At 49.1% G+C, this 21,981-nt stretch overlaps 1 protein-coding gene across 9 annotated transcripts in view; it reads left to right on the top strand.

Moving 5' to 3' along the window:
• diaph2 (diaphanous-related formin 2) overlaps positions 1 to 21,981 on the top strand; it is a 333,658-nt gene that overhangs the window by 132,045 nt on the left and 179,632 nt on the right. The window lies entirely within an intron of this gene.

Genomic DNA, 21,981 nt, shown 5'->3' with positions numbered 1-21,981 from the left:
CAGATAGACACGCGGTTTAGCCAACGTTCGGCGTGATATCGGGGCGGCAGCGTTGCTCAGTCTAAACTTCCCTGACGCTGCTGACAGACGTAGCACACCGACACCTGTGGTGGAGACGGCGGGGGGGGGGGGTGGAGCCCATAAGACCCACGCACGGGGCTGTGTGTGCGTGATGCTGCAGGCAGTGGTCCTGTTTTCGCTCCTCAGAAATGTGTGTGTGTGTGTGTGTGTGAGTGTGTGTGTGGGCTTCAACTGATTGGAGAGCAGGCCATAAAAAAAGTGAGAGTCAATCAGCAAGTGAGTGTTTATCTGGGACATTTTGTCGTAAGGATATAATTCGAGGTGATTTACATGAATAAAAACAACGATATCTAACACTTGCAGAAATCTCCAGAAGGGAGAACGGCGTAGCACGTGGAAGAGAAGCACTCGTTCTTGTGGCCTACAGAAGTATGAAAAGGAAGCAGTAATGAATCACCACGCTCAGCGTAATGAAAAAGGACTGGGACCAGGGAAAGAGGTGGACACCAGTAAAGAAGGTGGTTAAAAAAACAAAACCAAGCAAAACAAACCGTCGAACAGGCGCTTGGAAAATTGCTCAAAGTGAAATGAAAATACCCGAAGATTTATTTCATTTCTCTTCAGTGTGTACGTCGTCTCTGATGCTCTCCAAGACTTTGGGGGGCTTTCCCACAGGCTGGGCGTGTAAGAGCTACAAGCTGCCTCACCATATGTTTTTTTTTCCGGATGTAGGAATGCTTAAAATATCAATACTGGCAGTTCTGACGGAAAGCATACATCTGACGTAGATCTTGCGCATCGTACGTTCATAGAAGATTTTCCTGGCCAAAATTCGAATGGCGGATTCTTATACTGGGTCTTACAGACAAAATAATTTGCACCACACTGGAAGAGCTTCAAGCAGATCAGTGAATTAATGAAGGGGGGGGGGGGGTGTGTGTGTTGTCTTCCTCCGCTCGTGCGCGAGCGTCTGCGTCTACCTGCGGCTTTCTTCACGGAGGATGGTGGGAAAGTGCAGAGGAGCTGCTGTCCTCCAGCTTTCTGCCTGGAAAGCATTCTGACTGATGTATGTGGGCAGTGCTAGTTGTTAATGTTTGTTCAGAGTCATTAGCCGGCGGGGCGGGGGGGGGGGGGGGGGGGGGGCGCGCTGTCCCTGTTCTTTTTTAAACGCAGCCTGTTCCTGTAAAACGAAGCACATTCCTCCGCCTTAATTGCGCTGCGTTCCGACTCCGTCTCCTGCATCGTGCCTCTTGTTTTGCCGGTTGAAAGCTGCGTCTGCGTGTGTAGACTCTGAAGGTAAGCGCGGGGATGTTGGAGACAGGCGCCTGAGGGACCGACCTTTGACTCTGTTCCTATCAATTACGCCTGGAGCAAGCCCACTGATTCAGTGTTTTGTTTTGTTTTTTTTTCCTTTCCCCAGCCCCAATTCTGAGCCCTAACTACACGTCCTCATGAATGAATTTGGTTTTTTTTCATAGCAGAAACCGTTTTGAAGGCAGAAGTACGGGAGTTTGCGAAAGGCGTGTTTACAGCGAGCACGGCTCGCCTCAGAAGTGCAGGTGGAGTCACGCGGAAGCCTCAGTCTGTCGTCGCCCGGCACGCCTCTTCATCAGAGGAAGCGCAGCGTTTCCGTTCGATCGCCGTCTGCCGTACGCGGATCGCAAGCCATCAGCTGACACGGAGCCATCGGCGGGGGGCTCCTTAGATTGGCCGTAGCTGGCCTCGGTCTGAGAGGGTGAATTGTTTCACGAGACCTCCCTGACGCTCAGTATCACCATGCTATAAATCCTCGCTAGGCTCCCAAAGCCGCCACCGCCCCAGCCGAGCTTCATTTGTCTGGAGAATTGCCCCTTTATTTATATAGTGCCGAGGTTGGTCCACTGACTGGGAGTCGGTACCAACTTCAGTTTCTCCTTTTTTTTTTTCTTCTTCTTCTCCCCACCCCTTTCGATTCTCCACTTCTGCCTGGTTGGTATTTGCAAGTAAAGCTTGTGCCTAGGGATGACTGGACTGTGAAGGATGAGCAGGAGGAACCGTGTTCCCCATAGAGCTATCCTCTGAAAATGGTGCAAAAAGGGCTTTGTTAACTCTACACACCTCCCGAGTCCCAGTTGTTACTGGTGTTGTTGAGAAACGTCACGGAAAGCTTCTCTCCCACACTGCCCCCACCTCTCTCTCTCTCTCTCTCTCTCTCTCTCTCTCTCTCTCTCTCCCATCCCCCCTTCTCTGTCCATGCACTACCCTTCAGTAGAAGCCCTCTGCATACCATTATCACCCATTGCTAAATGAATTCTATTTGATCTGAGAATCAGATTACTACTGTATTTCCAGACAGACCACAGTGCTACAGTAACAGGAACGGGAGATGGAGCACTGTTGTTCTCCACTGAAGTGCTGTTAACAACGGGCTTGTAAACGCAGGTGTTGAAATAGGATATAGCTCATCCATATTTTGTTTATTTACTTGTTGGGCAAGCTGGACTCTCGGGTGCTGCGCCGACAGGAATCGCCGCGTGTTGGACCTTAACGCTGGTCTTTCTGTAGCAAAGAGACTTGCCACAACGTCTGCTGAAGGTGTGGGGATACTGACACCTCGACCTTTAAGTAAAGTGTACAAGCAGGAGCAGAGGTTCTTATCTTTCCACTGCGATATCATTCAACAGGCCTCCCTGAGCATCGGTACATGGAATAACCACTGTTGAAAGGTTGGCTACCTCGCGCGCTCCAAAATGAACCCTCTCGTCTCTGACATGCCAGGCGGAAATGCTCAAGGAAATTCAAGAGTCCCCCTTGAGCTGTTTCCATTTGTTCAGCTTTATTTGAATCTCCACAGTCCAACTCCAGACTTCATTTTTATTGTGATGTTGTTTTCCTTGTAGCCTGTGCTATTTGGCCTTTCCACCCGCTCTCTCTCTCTCTCTCTCTCTCCCTCTCTCCCTCATTCTTTTACCCCATGACTCACTTTGTGGTATCAATCAATGGTTCTGCCTGTATTTCGGCTCGGGGGATCAAATCACATGCACTCCTGCATGGCCTGCTGCATTTGAAAAGCAATTCAGCGCCTCGGCTTTTCCGTGCTGTTGAAATAAGATTGATGCTGGCAAAGTTTTCCTTCCTCTTGCCCTAATAGGTTTTCTTCACTGTTGATATCCGCTACCAGACAGATAGGGCACATATGTTGCGCTGTAATGATGGCACGCCACGTTTGTTTGTTGCTTTCAAAATTTAGAGCACATCAACAAGACCGCTGCCTTTAACTGCAGCGTGGTTTGAATTTTAACCAAGAGTCGAACTTGAGGAAATCACTGCTTTTTAATTGTATTTATTTATTTATTTTTATGTGTCTGTGCTCGAAGGCTTTCACACAGATGGCTGCAATGTTTGCGCATCGGTTTCAAGTGCAAATTGAAAAAGGCTTTGCGGTCTTTTCTTCTTCCAGCGCGCGGTGGCGCGGTGGCCCCCGTCGAACGGGCCCCACTGCACAGCCCGTGCGCTTGGAGAGCTTCTGTGGATGGATGACTCTAGCCTGCACGCGTTGAGTGCCGGGAACTCTTCAACAGACGGAGCTCTGAAGCGAGACCTAATGAAGATGTATTCTAATCATGGGCCCATCGGCGTAGTAGTAATTCACAGCGAGGGACGAGCCCAGGGCAGCACTTGACCTCTCGGTGCAGGGTCGCCATCACTTCCTGTTTCCTAATGGTAATGGCTGATGCACCTCTAATGAGAGATGGAGATATGGGGGGGGAGAGAGAGAGAGAGAGAGAGAGAGAGAGAGAGACAGACAGACAGAGACGGGGGGGGATTCAGGGCATCTGGGTTGTCTGGGGCCATGTATCTTTCTACAGTACAGAGAGGATATTAACTCTTGGATCTGTAGGTTGTAATGGAGTCAATTTCATACCCTTTAGAAGCTACTCAGACTACTATCAGTGATGTATGTCAGAAGTGTCTATCTTCATGTTGCACTGTGTGTTTCTGCTTAGTCGAATGATTGCACACACAATGTATGTGGTCTGCATGTCCTGGAAAAGTTGGAGTTCATTAATGTGACATTGAGTTTTGGAGTTATTTTATGATTTTGGCTTCTTATATGTTGATGTGTGATCTGAGAGTACACACATTTGCTTGTGTGTTGTATGTGTGACTGTGAAGGTGACCTATCAAGAAATCTATCCATCTATCTATCTAGAAATCTTATTCTCTGTCTCACAGTGTTAAACGGGGTCTTTGTTTCAGGCCTCAGTCTCCACACACTAAAAGGACGCCAGTCTTTCAGAGAGAGAAAGACAGGTAGCACCCCTGCACCCCTGCCGCACGGCCCCGTCCCTGTCTGTCAGCTCCTCCCCACACCATCCCCAACCCTCTGTGTGCCCGGACACCCGGCGTCCAGGATCCAGGACCGCTGTGCTCCCGGGGAGCCTCCGCACCTGAGCTCCTCGACGGAACTCTGAGGAGGTGCGGTAACAACCTCTCCACTACTGCCAGTAATGATGGAATCAGTGGGGGGTTTAGCTGCCTCCCCGGTTCCCTAATAAGTCTGTAATAACTCCGTTAACACCCAGCCTGACCTGTTTGTGATCAAAAGCGCCGGCGCGCGCAGGGCTGCAGACGACGGCCATCCCTCGCTGCTGCTTTCCTCCACCGGTAAGGTCGCCAGGCCGGAGCTCGGGGCGCCGTCTAGGCCTCCACTCTTTGATCACGCTGCACAATTAAAGGCCGTACTCATTAGGACACTGCCCTCATATCCAGCCCCGGCAGTACAGGTGCCTGTTGGTGCTGTTAGCCATTCTCTGCTCAGAATAACCATGTCCTGCGCAGGAGAGACCGATAACTGTGCCTGCTCCGCGGAACTCTCTTGGGGTTCGAGCCCCGGGCCCATTCGCAACCTGCGAGTGACATAGTAGAAGACTGAAATCTGATTAGAATGATTATTTCAGTACCACCCAGTCCAAAGCTCTGGGGCAGCTGGGTGGGCGGCTTCAGTCCTTCACCTGGCCTCGCATTGGCGGTTTGCTCTTAATGGCGGAGTAAAATAAGAAAGCAGGTTTTGATAAGCGGCCTGCTAATGCGCTGTGAACAGGGGGTTTGTTCATTCTCTATGTCTCCCCTAAGGACAGAGCTGTTTATTGCTGATGCGTTTATTGCGAATGGAAGCATCTGCCAAAGTTACAGGGTCTGCATGCCTCTACTCTCCCTCTCTCTTTCTCTTTCTCCATCTCATGTTCTCTCGTTTTCCGTCTTTCCCCGTCCCTCCTATTCACTTTCTTCCTCTGTGCTCCAGAAAAGCACTCATCCTTGGATCACTTCATGTCCATCTGGAGTCAAAGCTGCCCAGTCCCACATTATGACACTCACAAACACACAGACATGCAGTATTTTTCTCACCACTGATCACAGTGGATTTGGCATACACCCTTTTGATAAAGGCCTCCCATTTTCTGTTTGCCTCCAAGTGAAGCACTCATGTCCTTGCCAAACCTTGTTTATAACCTCAGAGTTGCGTGCACACACACACACACACACTGTAGGCTCTGTAGGCTACTTTTGCTCGGCGATAATCAGATCGAGCATACTGCAGAGGAGTTAATCAAATTCTGTTGTATTTATATGAAAACAGGGACTCGGAGGGCCGTGGGCTCCGCCTGATGGCATGTTTGTGAAAAAGAAAAAGTGATTTTTCTAATTGCCCTCATATGTAGGGACGATTTGTCTCCACCCGGCGAATGTGGCCCTGGCTAATGTTTCTCTGTTTGCCACTGTTGGCCCACTGAGCTCCTTCCAGGCCCAGACCCGTCGCATCACTCATCTTTGCCGTGCTTTAATAAATCACATACGAGGGAAAATGAGCAAGTTAAATATTAATGGACTGTAATGAGTTTACTGGGCATTAGCAAGGCCATGGGGTGGAGGGGGGGGGTTGACCTGTATATAGTGGGTGAACAGCAGAGGTTGAGGCCCCCCCCAACCCCCCAGACCCACCCCCGCCCAGTTTGTAGCTCATATTGCCATGCTGCGATGTCCCACTGACTTTAATCATCTTAACTCCGAGAGGACCTATTTAGGCAACCGCTACAAGCGGAAATATAACCTTCTTTTAAGACCTGTCTCGCAGTAACCCTAAAAAGTTCCAAAGTGTACACCCCCTCATATCTCTCCCTCTAAGGTACAGGCTTAGGGGAAGTGAAGAAAAGTGCTACTTTGGTATTGTGCCCTGATTGGTCTCCCAGGTCTTGGCCAGTCCGATTGGGGTGTGGGCGGACGCGTCATGTTGTCTCTCTTAGGAGGTTCCGTTATTTTGTGCCACTGTAGGTGAGGACCGTGTTTGTTTGCGTCCTGTCCCGTATGAAACATGTCCTCTGTGACTACTGTCTTGGCCAATAGCCTGTCTCATTTATTACTCACTGAATTGCTCAGAACTGGGAGAGGAGCGTTTGGATGACATAAAGGAAGATCAAGGAAGTTGTTTAGAGTGAAAATCTGTAAATTAGGCTGACCAGCAAAGCATGAAGGAAAATGTCTCTGCTCACTTCTCAGAAGAGCAGTCCCTGCCTTTGGAAAAGTTCATAATTACTTCAATGCTCCAATTTCGGATGAATGATTCTCCAACGAGTGCTGGCAACTCCGCACCTTTTTTTTTCCCCCCCTCCCAGTTCATTCCGTGTTGGTGTGCAGTGATGTACTCACTGTTTTGATGAGACTTGAGTTATAATATACAAATGATGAATAAACAACGCTCTATTCTCCCGGCACTGGGGTAGTGGAACGCACCACTCTCGTGATCATGCAGTCTGCAGGGAGCTCAGACGAGAGACGGGGCGTGAAAAGAAGAAAGAATGACTTGGAGAGAACAAACATTAAAGTGACATGCAATTCTCCATGGGCGTCCTGGGCCAATGGTCAGAGCAGAACAGTACTGCCGGGCTGTAGACATGACCTCTCAACTCCTGCACGTGCCTTTTATCAGCCCTCACACACACACACACACACACACACACACGCACACGCGCACAGGGCAGTTTTGTGACCACCAGTCAGAGTGCTGGCTAGGTTTCTTTCCTCTGGAGCCACAGAGACAGAGGGAGCTGTACAATTAAAATTTATACTCGCTCAAAAGCAAGGAAGACGCACGTGCCCGTAGCTGTGATTGACAGTCTTGTGCCACGCGGGTTTAGTTTAAAACTTTGAGCTGCCCAAGATCACTTGAACAAATGACAGAATTCATTTGTTTTGTCGGGTTTTTGTGGAAACGATCAGTGGTAATTGCCGCCCTAGTCTCTTATCTAAATGTTACATTTACTAGACGGTTCCCATTTGCGTTATTGCTTTTTTGAGCGGTTTGACTTCTCCGTTCCATACAAATCGAAAACGTGGCCCCTGCACGTTCCTGGCCTCTCGCACTGCTGCCTGTTGCTGTGACATGTTGTCATGTTTAATTTGTGTTCCGGGCCCCGGGGTGGGGGGGAATTTTGCATGGAGTGGCTCGAGCCACACAGCGTGGCAGCATAGCAACAAGTCCTCCTCTCTCACCTGGAGCTGCAGCGCGAGTCCAACGCCTCTCCCTTTGGCTCCAAACAGATAAAGGACTCAGACAAGCACGCAGCGGCCCCTGGACTGATTGGAGACTAGTGTTACAAGATGGTTTTGTGGGAAAGAGATAGAGCGAGTTTGTGAAGGGATTGGAGCCACTCATGCAGAGCATAAGTGAGAGGAGACAGAGGAGCAGAGGCATTGGAAGAGAAAGAAAAAAGCAACCAATAGAGGGGAAAAACGTGGTGGAGGAAGTGTCTAAGCAACACTGGGGAGTGCATATGAGGAGAAGAGCCAGACAGATTTGAACCTGTTCCCTGTCTGTCTGCTAGACTGGGCAGCTTGCCATAGGATGTGCATGTTCTCTGTGCTGTTCTTTTAACAGGTTCCCTTCAGGGCAGCTTCAGTGATTGCTGTGATACACACACACACACACACACACACACACACACACACACACAGAGACACTCTCTCTCTCTCTCTCTCTCTCTCTCCCTCTCCCTCCCTCCCGCTCTCCCATATTCTCTCTATCCCACCATTTCAATCAGCTTGTCTGAATGCTTGGGAGAGTTTGCTTCACTTCCACCTAATTCATCTTCTCTGATATCCTCGCTCTGCAGGGATAGACTCTCGCTCTTTCTCTCCTCAGGCAAAGAGCAGCTTTTAAAGTCTTGCCTTTTTCAACTTTTCCTTAAATAGGCCAGATATCCCTCCAGGAGTGCCACGCTAGCTGACAGCCGGCCTTCTCTCCCTGCTCTCTGTCTCTCTTATTTGTTTCTGCTCTGCGTCATGATCTCTGGCCACTCGTCTCAAATGGACTCCACACAATGGCTGATGGAGACAGATAAAAAAAAAAAAAGAGCATTTGAATAAAATAAATAAAAATAAAAAGGGTAAGGCTGTACATTTTTCACATTCCTCCTGCAGTGCAACGTTTGCTGAGTCTTTCTTTTTTTCTTTCTTCTTCTTCCCGCCTTCTCTTTGGGCGTGTTTTGTGAGAGGAGCCCAGTATATTACATGGCTGTTTGGGCATCTGGAGCCCCAAGCCAACGAATGATGAAAACCGGGTGGGCTGCATGTGTGGGTTCAAACGTAGACCATCATATTAATGTGAGCAGTCCCACCTTTCTTTTTAGGGTTGTAAACAAGCAGGTATTGGGAGGCCCTAGGTAGCAGACCTCGTGTGTGTGTGCGTGTGTGTGTGTGTGTGTGTGTGTGTGTGTGTGTGTGTGTGTGTGTGTGTGTGTGTGTGTGTGTGTGTGTGTGTGTGTGTGTGTGTGTTTGTGGGGCCCAGATGCTGATGCAAGTTTCCATGAAACCCCCCCCCCCGGTCACAAAATCCCTTTGCAGGTTGCCATGGGGGACAATTTAGAAAGCATTTCATCATTTGTGACGGGGTTGGGATTGAGTCCAAACTCCGACCTGGCGGCTAATCATGGGCCTCAGAGGAGAGAGAGAGAGAGAGAGAGAGAGAGAGAGAGAGAGAGAGAGAGAGAGAGAGAGAGAGAGAGAGAGAGAGAGAGAGAGAGAGAGAGAGAGAGAGAGAGAGAGAGAGAGAGAGAGAGAGAGAGAGAGAGAGAGAGAGAGAGAGAGAGAGAGAGAGAGAGAGAGAGGGAAGACTGCAGGTCTATGGGAGAACGTGGAAATGAGTAAGGGATGAGGCATACGCTGCCGGCCGGCATTGGACTGTGTGTGCTGGAGGTACGGAGAGTAAGCGTGGAGCTGGGGACCTCCGGCTTGCCGTACCACTGCCCTTCCCCCTGCCTGGTCTCTTCCCTGTGCGTTATAGCACCACGCCGGTGCCCCCCTGCACCCCCCTGCCGGCTGGGTGGAGGTGACACAGCTGATTAACCTCTCCGAAGCCACGGGCTACTCGCGGATGGAGAACACACCTGTAACACACGCCGTTCATACAAATTAACCTTGTGCGATTGATGCGCCTTGATTCAATTTTGATCAATCTTCACGGTATCAATGTCAGGAAATTCTTTCTCTTCAGCCGGAGCTACCGAATTTTAATAACCCTCTCAGCCATTTGATTAAGTCTGTTGGAACTAATATAAGCTAGTCCTATATATGAAACCAATAACACTTCCGTGTATTCGACATATAGGGAACTATTAACGGTTACTGCACGGGAAACCGTAGGTTGCGTGCACCTGTAGGCCGGCAGGCAGGAGTGAGCCATGCTACCGTGCGTCTGTGGCATATTGCTGGGTTTGCGGGTTTGATGGCGGTGTTAATGGCCTATGTCGTGTCGGAGTGGATGTTTAGCTCCATCGCTTCTCTGGGTCGAAACCACCGAGGCGTGCTCAACTCTCCCATAATGCTACAGTCCATTAGTGGGCCGATACATAACAGTCACGCTCCTGCCGGAGTGATGGAAGGGGTTCCGCCCACTCCCATCCGCAGTATCGTCGTGCCCACCTAAGACCCCAGACCCCACCCCACCCCCATCCTTGCTCCGCTCTGTCGCTAGCTGGAAGGGTAATTGACCAGTGGAGTGGGGTCTCCTCTGTGGCACAATTAAAGCTCCAGTGAGCGAGGTATGGTTCAAGCAGTGGGGGGCGTCAGGGGGTCACCCCCCATCACTCTGGGGTGGACTGCAGCCCAGCCGCCGGGGCGGCCAAACGTACAATGTGGGATGCTAATCAGTGGGTCTTCTGAGTGTGGCTCAACCCAAACCCAGGTGTAGGAGAGCAGGCGCAGGGGAAACGTGGCAGTGGAAATAAATACAGGTCAGGGGCCGCTCTATCGCAGTACCCTTTCCTTTATACAGGTCAGGGGCCACGCCACCTCAGTACCAGTCCCCGTGTACAGGACAGGGCTGATGGGCAGGAAGGACAGGGCTGGGCGTGTTCATGGAATGTCGTTCCATACAGGTGTGTTCACCTGGGTTGCTACCAGGATGCAATAAACAACTAATGGAAACAACATCTAATAGCGGTATGTAGTGGGTAAATGTGGCTAAATGTTAGTACATGTCAGAACAGATCATATGCTGGTTTACATAATAACTTGGATATGAATTGACAATAAAAACCACAATAAATTGGATACGGGTACAGTTAGTTCACTTTTTCTTAACGTAAATAGCAAAAATCTATTTATGTGTTATTGTTAACATTTTCATGTGTCTGTAAGATTTATTCAAATGACGATATGAATGCAACTTAAGTCCCAATTTTTCTTTTCTGGAGTATCTTTAATCCGATTCATTTTCTCAAAATATAATTGATTTTTTAAATGTTACTTTGTTTAGCTCATATAAATATTTATTCTCAATTCCAGCTCCTTACAGCTATAAAAACATAGCAAATCTTGTTGGCCTCCCCATGAAATCGTGTCACTTTTCTTCTGTTCACTTTTGCCATAATAATGTTAGACGTGATTAATTCTCCAAAATTCAACTCCTTGGATTATGGAATGTTGGTCTTTGTAACCAGGTCTAATATTAATTAACGTCTAAGTTTACATATATTTTAATTTTAACATGAATTAACTGCTGGTTTACATCTTGGCAATTTTTTTTCTGTCGCTCTATCTAATCCTGTGGTATGTTTTCCAGTTCTGGTAACACGAGCTTGTCATAGAGGGTGAGAGGTAGTAAGAGCGGCACGCTCAAGCTCTGGGGTTAATTGTTTGCAGCCCACTCTAGTTGCATTGGCAGAGGCTGGCGGTGAGCCACCCGGGCTGTTGCCGTGTGCACGTGCCAAGCCGAGCTGCCGTGAACTGTAGCGCGCGAGCGAACACGGGCTGATCTGCACACAGGGCCGGGAGACGGGTGGCACTATGGCACGGTGTGTGTGCGCGTGCGCGTGCGTGTGCACTGTAGGTATGGTGTGCACACGTAATGTCTCTGCTGTGTGTGTGTGTGTGTGTGTGTGTGTGTGTGTATGCATGTTCATTAAGGAGATGAGAAGATTAGATGAGTTAACGTGCATTTGTGTGTGTGTGTGTGTGTGTGTGTGTGTGTGTGTCCGTGTGTATGCACAGATGCCCGTTCATTAAAGAGTCAAGAAGGTTAGATGAGTTAACCTTGTGTGTGTGTGTGTGTGTGCGTGCGTGTGTGTGTGCGTGCGCGTTTGCGTGCGTGCGTGTGTGTGCGTGTGCGTAGCGCTAATGACACTCTCTGTGGCTATGCTTCATTAAACAGTGCTATTCTAAAGTCTCCTCATTTCTGAGTTGCAATCTACCACAAATAAGCATGTAGGTAGTACACACAGGAGCTATTTGAGTGGCCTACAGTTTCCACTGTGTGGCACAGCATGCAAAAGTGTCCATGTGACAGCCCGTGTGTGTCTTTGTGTACTAATTCATATTTGGTGTGTGTGTGTGTGTGTGTGTGTGTGTGTGTGTGTGCTTGTAGCCCTGTGTCTGTGTGTTAATGAGGGCTCCTGGTGGTGTGTAATTAACACAACAGAAAATGTCCCCAAAGGGTGAGATTAACGCTAAACGCATTGGACACAATGGCACTCGGGAGAGCGCCGTGTAACGGTGCCCGCAGCTCCCTGCTAGTGCCCCAGCCTCGCCACGGTCCCCCCGGATCACTCCGCACCTCCAGCAAGCTGGCATCCTGGCAGCCAGGACGTCTCTCTCTCCCACTTCAACATCACGCTCCAGCACGAGTCGCTTCAATGATTAGAGCGGAGCGCCGCGCCTCGCTCGCCACCCGAGCCGGGCGGAAGCCCTCCTGCCTCCACGCCCTCTCCGCAGAGCTTGGGTGTAGCGGTGCTGCTTCAAGAGTAGATGAACTTTTGGTTGGGGTGATGGTGACATGTGCACATGGAAACCACGACGTGCCTCCTGCCAAGTGAGTCTCTGTGATTCCTCGCCCACGTTATAAGAGGGGAGGGAAGGGTCATGTGTGTGTGTGTGTGTGTGTGTGTGTGTGTGTATAGGAACATTTGTGTATATATGTGAAAGGCACATGGAAAAAGAGAGAGAGAGAGGGAGAGAGAGAGAGGGAGAGAGAGAGAGAGAGAGAGACCCTTGGACAAACTCTCTTTACCTCCAGGACTGACCTTGGTATGACCCCCTGGGTGGAGCAGTGCGTTCTGATTGGCTGCGCAAGGGGTGGGGGGTTCTCGTCGCCTACTCTGCCCGGAGATGCGTGTGTGCTCCGAGTGGGGATGGGTTGATGTGCCTCACTCCAGCACACTTGTCGTGCATGCGCCTGTCCCCATGGCAACCAGCCTCTGCCAGAGCCTGTGAACATGATACCTAGTGCCACAAGTGTGTGTATGTGTGCATGTGTATGCGCGTGTGTGTCACTATTGAAGGGTGTAGGAAGCAATCGAGGGAAAAGGGAGCTCGCCTGCATCATGCAATACGTTGCTTGTTCATGTTTTAATTGGCAGAGAGCCCGCGTGGTTTGTCTGTTGGGGCAGACTGAAGCACTCCACATGACTCACGTTATTTAAAATAAGGTGAAATATGCACGGAATGCTGTGATAATGGAGCGCTAGTATCTCTGAGGTGGTGCTGTCCTCCTCCCAGTAGCAAAAACAGAATCTTTTTTTTTCCTGGGCAGTTTGGATCAGACGTAAAGAGTTGGTATCTGCATTTCCCATTTGATGCTACAAAGCCCTGTATGCCTGCAAATGGTTCATGCTGGGTGTTCTGATTTGTCTTTTTTCTTTGCATGTGTTTCTGTCAACAGAGGAAACAGTTAGTTATTGTTACAGCATTTCCAGAAGGGGGAGCTCTTGGACAGGGGTAGTGAAATTTGGACTTTGGTACGGTTTTATTTTCTGGGCTCATTGCACTCCCCGAGAGAAATGGGCTTCCTTTTAGGAGACATGAATGAATTTCTAATGCAAGTATGTCATTTTGTTCTACGTGTTCACACAACAGTGTTTCAGAAGTGACGGATAAATGCGCAGCGCTTTAACGCATCGCACTGTCACTCCAACATTCTTCTTCGGGGAGAATCACCCAAATCAAATCCCATCCCACTGGATTCCGGTGATATCGCATTGGCACTAGACATCGTTCTTGAACTTGATCGGAACCACAATGGTGCTAATCGACTTTGAGCTCTCAGTGTGTGGGCGTGTGGGTGTGTGCGCTTGTGCACGCACGCACGCACGCACGTCTGTGTACTCTCGGCATGTTTTCCTTGGCTGCTCGCCAGCGTCTGGTGTCATTGGTCTGTCCATTAGAATTATGAAGGGCCTGTGGTGTGGCTAACAGGCAGGCAGTGGAGGGGTGGGGGGCGGTGTGTCGTTCTGCAGCCCTGCTGCACTGAGCTGGCCTAATAATCGCGAGGGGAAAAAAAAAAAAAGGCGTCATTTTAAGCCCGCGCGGCACGAGCAGATCGGTTCTCCCTCAATTTGGGCCAAATTAATTTAACACGTTATCAAAAAAACGTGAACGGTGTCTGGGCCGTAATTGGCCGGTGGAGCTGCAGTCGGCGCCTGTGCCAGATTGGGAGTGACAGGTTAAGTGAAGGAAGACAAGCTCGCGGTGGGGTCTCCACGCCAGTCACACCACCTGCTCAAATCTCTCACCCCGCAGCACGGCTGATACGCTTGTTGATTCAGAGCGATTATGTGCACGGTTTGAACGTCAGGATGTTGGGATAACTCTCCCCACTCCCACTTCCTCCGACGGGATGGCGAGGGACAGCGGTGGAGGGATTATTGCTGCCCACATTTTGTGCATTTTCTTGGCAGTCACATTTGATCAGGCTGGCGCGCTCGGCGGTTCCTAACCCTCTGTGACACACCACTGATGTTGCCTAGGTGACATTGCAAATGGCCACATGCTAATACTGCGGTGACACAATGTGATAAATGTCTTTTTAGTGCACCCTGCTGCTCGGCCTTTGGCTGCATTTGAGTGGCATCTTTGTGCGCGCACACACACACACTTGTATGCTTGCAGTTTTGTCCAATTACGATACAAAAATCTGTTGTCTTTTTTTTTTTTTTTTTGCATTTTACTGGCTTGTGTGTGCACGCATGCATGCATTATTTTCGTGCGTCTGTTTGTGTGGGTTGGTGGTGTGCAGTTGTGTTCGGGGTATAGCTTATTTCTGTACACTGTGCGCATGTGTGTTTATATCTGCGTGCGTGTTTGTGTGTGAGCGTGCGTGCGTGTGTGTGTGTGTGTGTGTTTATATCTGTGTGCGTTTATATCTGCGCGTCTGTACTCCAGTAACAGGGCGTGAAGGAATAGCTCTACAGCTGAGGACTTCCACCCTCGGGATCACTGTACTGCACTAGAGAGCTGGGGACTGGAATTGTTTGCACGGGCCCACTGCAATACCGTCAGCCCTTCTGAACGACATTCTCGGCTCCCATGAGTACAGTTGAAAGCACAGAGGTCATGACCCCTTGACCTCTTAGCCCCCCCATTGCAAGGTATCCCTGTCCAGAATTGCTGGCCTCTTTCCATCACGCTCACCTTCTGTCTAGATTCTCTCCCTTGTTGTGTGTTTTTTTTTTGATACCTTACTTCACAGGGCGTCACCTGTCGTCTGAGCTGCAATATTAATGCCTGGCCTGCAGACAGCATTGTGATGTCACTCAGCAGGCTGTTTGCCCGGCCCCCTTCCTCCCTACCTGCTACAGCACTGGAGCTGCTGATTCGTGATTGATTAATGGGAATCATTATCGTCATAATGAACTCGACTCCGCAGTGTTGCAGTGCTGTCTGCAGCCTATCGCGGCTAATGCATTGTGTTCGCCAGTCTGCCGGGTCTCGTCCTCTGCCATGATCAGCAGATCAGGTTGAGGGAGAGACAGGGAGACAGAGGGAGAGAGATAACCCAGCCCTAACCCTACAGAGAGAAACCCATCGTCAGGCAGAGCGTTCTATGAGAACTGTCAGTCAGAGGCCGTGAAGTTGGTATGCTGATTGGAACAGCCGCCGTCGCGCAAGCCATGCTAGCCGATTTGACTCCGCAATATTGATCTGTGTCTGATAGCCATCTTTTGAAACTGCTCTCCATATCGTCTCTATGTCTGTGTGGGAGTCTCTGTGTGTGTGTGTGTGTGTGTGTGTGTGTGTGTGTGTGTGTGTGTGTGTGCGCGCGCACACACATGCGCAAGCGTGTGTATCTGTTTGTGTTTCTGTTTGTGTGTGTGTGAGAAACTGTGCATCTGTGAGTGTGTATGTAGTCTTGATTCTATGCAAAAGGCATGATGTACAGTGATGGTGTAAATTTGTGGCAAAGAGCATTTCTGGATTGCTGTATGCACAATGCAAAATAAATAAAACAAAGCACAATCATTTAGTTGTTAAAAGGAAAAGTAGCCATGACTAAAAATGATATAGGTGTACACATCATACTTCAGGAGAAAGTTATTTATTTCATTTTTGGTGCTCCGTAGGTCCAGGTGTGGCATGTCTGTAATTTTGGCCAGTAGGGGGCACTCAGACATCAGTAACAGCTCCAGTAAAGGGACTGCTTGGTAATGGGTGTGTGTGTGGGTGTGTGTGGGTGTGTGGGTGTGTGGGTGTGTGTGTGTGTGGGGGGGTGGCATATATGCCTCTTCATGCCTCTTTATTGTGCCTTAGTCATAGAAGTTCAATATAATATCATTTTCCTCATGCGAATGCAAACATCATGTAGTGAATGATTAATGTAGGATGATAGCCAGAAATGTTTCACAATGACACTTGAACTGTTTAGATTTAGAATCAATAGGACCCGTTTGAAAAGTATTAATTTTCTCACATCTGATGTCCCATGGGAGCGAGTGTGTTTCACTGCCGGGGGCAAGCTGGTGTACGCCTGGTAATAGTTTCTGTCAGGACTGGTTTAACCTTTTCCCTTGGGGGCGTGCCGCCTCTGCTCCGTGTAATGTTAGATGTCATTCTGGAGATTAAATGAGTTTGGCGATGGATTTTCTCCCCCTCACTTATGCAGGGGTCCACTCACAAACAGGCGACTGAGGAAATGTCAGCCAGCCATTGTCTGTCTCCCATGTTCTGAGATCTCACTCTGAGCCTGACCGTAGAGCGTATAGATGATCTCGTTTAGCCGAACGAGAAGGGCTGAGTGGAACTCTTCGGAAGTTCCTTGCCGCGGTGACGCTCTTCGGGCTGGTGGGGACGGATCCCAGCCGGAGCAGATCTCCGGGGTCCTGCCTGCGGACGCCACTTGTTTTGGGGGAAAAAAAAAGGTCAGAGTTGAAGGGCGGGGAGATACACAAGTGACCGTGTTAATAATCTGCTTCTCTACACACTAACATTCTCACAGTGAGGTCACAGGGAGTGATGTGGTCAGTGACTCCCCTTACACCTTAAGATGGAGATGAGTTTTACTGGGTGGAAATTCACCCCACTCCCTTAATGGTGAGTGATATGTAGCTGAAGCCGGGCAGGGGTGAGGTATTCGCCTGTGAGCTCACATTTTGCTTCCAGATTCATTATTGCTAGGAAGGGAGAATTTCTGCATAGTGCCCGTTACATTCAAGGCATAGATTCACACTAATAAACAAATACCACACCAGCAGTCCTCACAAAGAGGAGTAAAACCATTCTTTCTGTACCAAATGCATGCCTGTACGGAGGATTTTGACTCTTTCTTTCTCTTACTCGCTGTATTACAGTGAAACTCACGCAGTGTTCTTTTTTTTTCTCCTCGAGCAGTCCTGTTATGAATGGTTTGCCAGGGTGGTGTCTGTCTCTCACAGGTTAGCAGCCAGCATGGCTATCTCTGTATGCGCTACGCCTTTGTGGCTGTCATGGAGTGGCAGCAGATAAACACGCCTTGTTTCTTCCTGAGCGCTGAAGCCGCTTGCCTTCAGGAGAGCTACACAGGCTCCGTAATGAAGCCTGGCAGGCGCCTAACAAGCCAGGCCCGGCACCGCGGGCGGGCACGAGCCCCGGCCCCGCCAACGCGGTGCTGTCGCAACATCCCCCTCCTAGCCGTTCAACTCCTCACCCCTCTACACCTCCTCCGCCTCACGCGCACATTAGCGGACCCTCTCCTCGCCGCCGGCACCGTGTGTGAACCGGACCGGTGGTGTGTGTGGAGAGGCAGTATGCCATATTAGGCCCCACCTGCCCTCATGAGAGAGAGAGAGAGAGGGAGGAAGGGAGGGAGGGAGGGAGGCAGAGGCAGGGAGAGGAAGAGGAAGAAAACACCATCGCTGCACTGCTCCTCTGAGGGGTTTCCATAGAAATGATAAGCAGAGGCTGGGCATCTGATGAATTTTCCATGAGGCATTGTCGTTTGCCTTTTTCTTGCCTGGCATAGCAACTGGAGATGTTCTTCTCACCTAGAGCCCTAACGCCTCTTAATGATAGCCAGGTGGAGGTGAGTGTGTGTGGGTGCATGTGTGTGTGGGTTCGTGCTGCAGGGAGACGTAGCAAGCCGGTCCTCTCTTCAGGTCATATCCAGTGTGCTTCCTTCTCAGACTTCTCCATCGTGCCATCGGCCGTGTTACCTGTGCTTTCTGCACTGGGGGGGGGGGGGTGTAGCGGGTGGACACACACAGGCACATTTACATTTGCACACCGCTCTGCAGGGCAGAGGAGCGGATACCGCAACTTTCTGTACACATACAGACACACACACACACACACACACACACAGGATACACAGGAACTGTGATATGTCAAACAGGGAAAGCTGGAGACCTACATTGTAACAAGGAGTGGGGCATGTCTGTGATCATAGTGTCAATGAAATGTCTAACACAGGCAGTTCTGCAAAAGTATACTGTTATAGCATAACAGGAAAAAAAAAATAATTATGAACCTTCACATTAGTAGCATAAAAGATTAGAACCTTTTTTTCCTGGATGACATCACATTGTCACAATTGTTTCACATGGTGTTAAAATCTTTCTAATGGCAAACGTCTTGCTGATAGTTTGGTGCTGTCCTAAATACTTCTGGAGGTGTTTCTATTTGAAACCAAATCTGCTAGGATGACTAATAAGGAGTTAATAATGCTGCTCACAAAGCTTTTTGTCCAGTGAAAGACAATATGTATTTGAGCACTGAATCCAAAAATGCTTTCAGCATTTCTCTATCACCCATAGTTTTTGTTACAGTATGCTTGTGGAGCCCCTCTGTGCTGACAGACTGCCTCTGGTACTCTGAGTGGGGATGTTCCTGAAACCAAATATAGGAGAAAATCAGTACACCTCGACATTTCAGAAGCAAGTTTGTACATATTTAAGTGTAATGGCCTTGTTTTTGAAAGCCTGGTATATACTTATTGGAAAATGTAATTGCGCTGTCTTAAAAACCATGCCAGTTAGAAAGGTAAAAAAAAAAATTCTAATTCAGCGTATAAATACTATACGCTCCTTCTGTTTCTGTTTCATTCTGACAAAAAAAAACAAAACATCGCCGTTGTAATTCCTACTGAAGCATTTGGAGTAGTGATGGGCTACTGAGGATCCGCCAGTAAGTGGAGGAGACAGGTCGTCATGGCCCGCAAACGCAGACGGGTCCTGCTCTGCAGCTCAGGGAGGCAGGACCCCTTCCAGGGCTGACCGTTCGGGGAGAGGTTGCGCGGGCCGCGCGGGATTAATCTCCCCCCGATGATGGGGACCGTGGCGGGGCTTTCCCCTCTTCCCGCCGCAGTACCGAGCTCAGGCCGCGTGACCTTCACTACCGCACGAAACCCGATCATGGTGTGCAGAGGGCAGGGAGGAGGCCGAGGGACACCCGCCAGGACAGAAAGGTCCAGTGTGCCGCTCCCGCTCCGCTTTCCTTCTTTGGGATCGCCGTGGATGACGGCGGAGCCGAAAGGCAACCAGCGCAGGTGGAGGCTGCAGGGCCAGTTGTCGGGCTGGCGTTACCGCGCTGGCGGAGGAGCGCACCGAGTCCGCCCATCGCTGCTTCTGTGCTGAGCAATCCCCAGCATCGCTGGGCTCCTGATAAACTTAAATGTGGGTGGTGTTGGTGCTGCTCTCCTCGAGCAGGTGTGTGTGTGTGTGTGTGTGTGTGTGTGTGTGTGTGTGTGTGAGAAGGGGCTGTGGCGGGAGATATGGGCAGGCTCCAGTGCTGCTGGGGGGTGATAGGCATGTGCACACGCTGCCCCTGCCAGATATCAGGGGTGGCAAAGCCCGCCTTAGGGATGGGATAACCCACACCACCAAGAACAACAAAAAAATTAATGAATGTGGTTTGTTTGTGTGTGTGTGTGTGTGTGTGTGTGTGTGTGTGTGTGAATAATCGAGTCACTTGTGGAAGGTGTGCAGCTTTTGTTTCAAGTCTACGTAAAGGTTTGCGTATTTCAGAACAATGAGTTTTCTTTTAATGAGACCCCCACTGACAATCACTCTCATAAAAAAAAAAAAAAAAAAAAAAAAAAAAAGCTCTCTCAATTTGACACAGTTTCCAAATGTCACTAGCAAGTGTTACAATCCAAAATGAATGTGGTCAGATTGTTTACTTTCTAGAACTGCAAGCACAGTGACCAAAACCACGGCCATAAACCGAATCTGCAAACCCCACTGGCAACGTTGGCTGGTTTTCTCCTTCTGTGACGTTTATACGGCACACTTTTGGTAAAGTATGGCAGCGCTCCTGTGCCTTGGCACGCCTCGCACTGCTAAAGCCTTGTAGGTGCAAAATGAAAGGCAGCCACGCTCAACTAGTCAGACTCAATGACCAATTTTACCAACTGACCAGATTCTGTGTTCAAATAAACACTTGCTCCATGTGCAGGGTTTTTTTTTTTTTTTTCCAGTTTGCAATTAGTAATAGTGCGGAAACAGCTCCAAAACCGCAGTTAATTAAAATGGATGCTGTTATTTGCTGGATATAGGCCCTTCCGTAGAGAAAAGGCAATGTGCTCCGCTACGCTTTTACAAAGTCGCAAACCGCTTTGATGGAGCTCCATGCGAACATGGTGATCAAAATAAGATCTAATGGAGACAAGCGCAAGCTGCAGGAACCAGCCCGGAATGCGGGTGACCTCCTCTCACGTGCAATCGTCATTAGCGGCGGAGTGGCGGACGGCTCCGTGGCACGGCTCGCATGCACCGGGGTAAGTGCGACTGGCTTTCATCCTCTCGGGCTGGCGAAGTTGTTCCGCAACTGAATCCTGAAAGGGAAGGAGAGGCGTTAGTTAAAGGAAGAACAACAGCAAAGAGACGACTTTGGTTTGACCTTTCATAAAAAAGGCTTTGCGGAGTCGGTAACAGACGCGTTCGGTTTATTCTCCCTCTGTACGTCCGTCTGTGCTCAGTAAAACTTCTCTCTGTCCGCAGGCAGTTTGGAATGTGACAAAACTCATATTGTTTGTTCAATAGCCTTAAATCATTACATATTGTAGCAGTACAATGAAATACAATGAATTGTTACTATTGTACTGCAACATATGTACACAGTATGTGTGTATAGAGGTAATAAACACTCAGTGTAGTACACAAGATTTCCAACGAAACAGGATGTCTCAGACAGGGGTCCTACATCAGCTGCGCATGTGTTTGTTCTTAACTTAATTAAATTAAATTCCTTGGTGTTGTGTTTCTCTTTGATGCAAACGGTCTTGAGAGGAAGCAGCAAATCTAGAGCAGATTTTGATCTGTGCATTTCATTTGACAGTGAACATGCGGATTTTGGTGTCAATAATTTTGCGCTGAGGTTTGGGGACATGGGATTTTGTTTTACAAACCTTAATAACACACTTTTATCATGCAGACCTCTACAAACACCTCCTTAAGCACGTGTTGGGTATAATAACGTCTGCTTTGATTATCTGAAGTGGAAGACAGACGTCATTGTAGCAGATCACCATGCACAAGTTTAGATCATTTCTACCTCAGTTTTTAACACCACAACCAGAAGGGGGATATTGTTACTGCTAAATGTGTGCAAACTCTTAGGTCCGAAACTCCTAATCCTCAGAGGTAACGATCGCTTTTGTCTGTAGTCTTCCTTTCCCACTTTAAGGTTAGCCAGAGGACGCATTTGGCTCAGGGCAGGAGATTACTTTAGATTTTGGTCATGGTTTTAATTTGAGGTTAACACAATCATTCCTTTGTCTTCTCTGCTGGTAGCACTGGCCTGATTGAAGCCTGTCATGTCTCCTCATGCAGCCTGTAACACCTACATCTTCCTGTTCAACGTGCTCACTGTAGAATAACAGGGCTGTCAGATTTTTTTACATTTATTTATTTTGCATGTATCTCAAGACCTCGAGGAGCACTGGTGGCTCAGTAGTTTAGGACCTCGGGTTGCTGATCAGAACATTGGGGGGCTTGAGCCCAGATGCTGCAAAGCCTTCTGCGCAAGTCCCCCCAACTCGCTGCCAAACCCAGCCGATGGGGGCATGGTACACCGGCAGCACCGGCCCAAAGCCCGATCGATGGGAGGGATGCGTCAGGAAGAGAATTCCACGTAAAGTCCTGTGCCAGATGTGATCCACTATGGCAACCCGATGGAGCAGCCAAAAGCAGTTAAAAATGTATCCTATGATCTTTTCTCGAGCTTGAACGTTAACGGTCATGT

This window comes from Electrophorus electricus, chromosome 12 (genome assembly GCF_013358815.1).
Source record: "Electrophorus electricus isolate fEleEle1 chromosome 12, fEleEle1.pri, whole genome shotgun sequence".
NCBI classification, from domain to species: domain Eukaryota; kingdom Metazoa; phylum Chordata; class Actinopteri; order Gymnotiformes; family Gymnotidae; genus Electrophorus; species Electrophorus electricus.
Note: the sequence above shows the minus strand (reverse complement) of the source record. Positions and strands in the feature narration are given on the sequence as shown.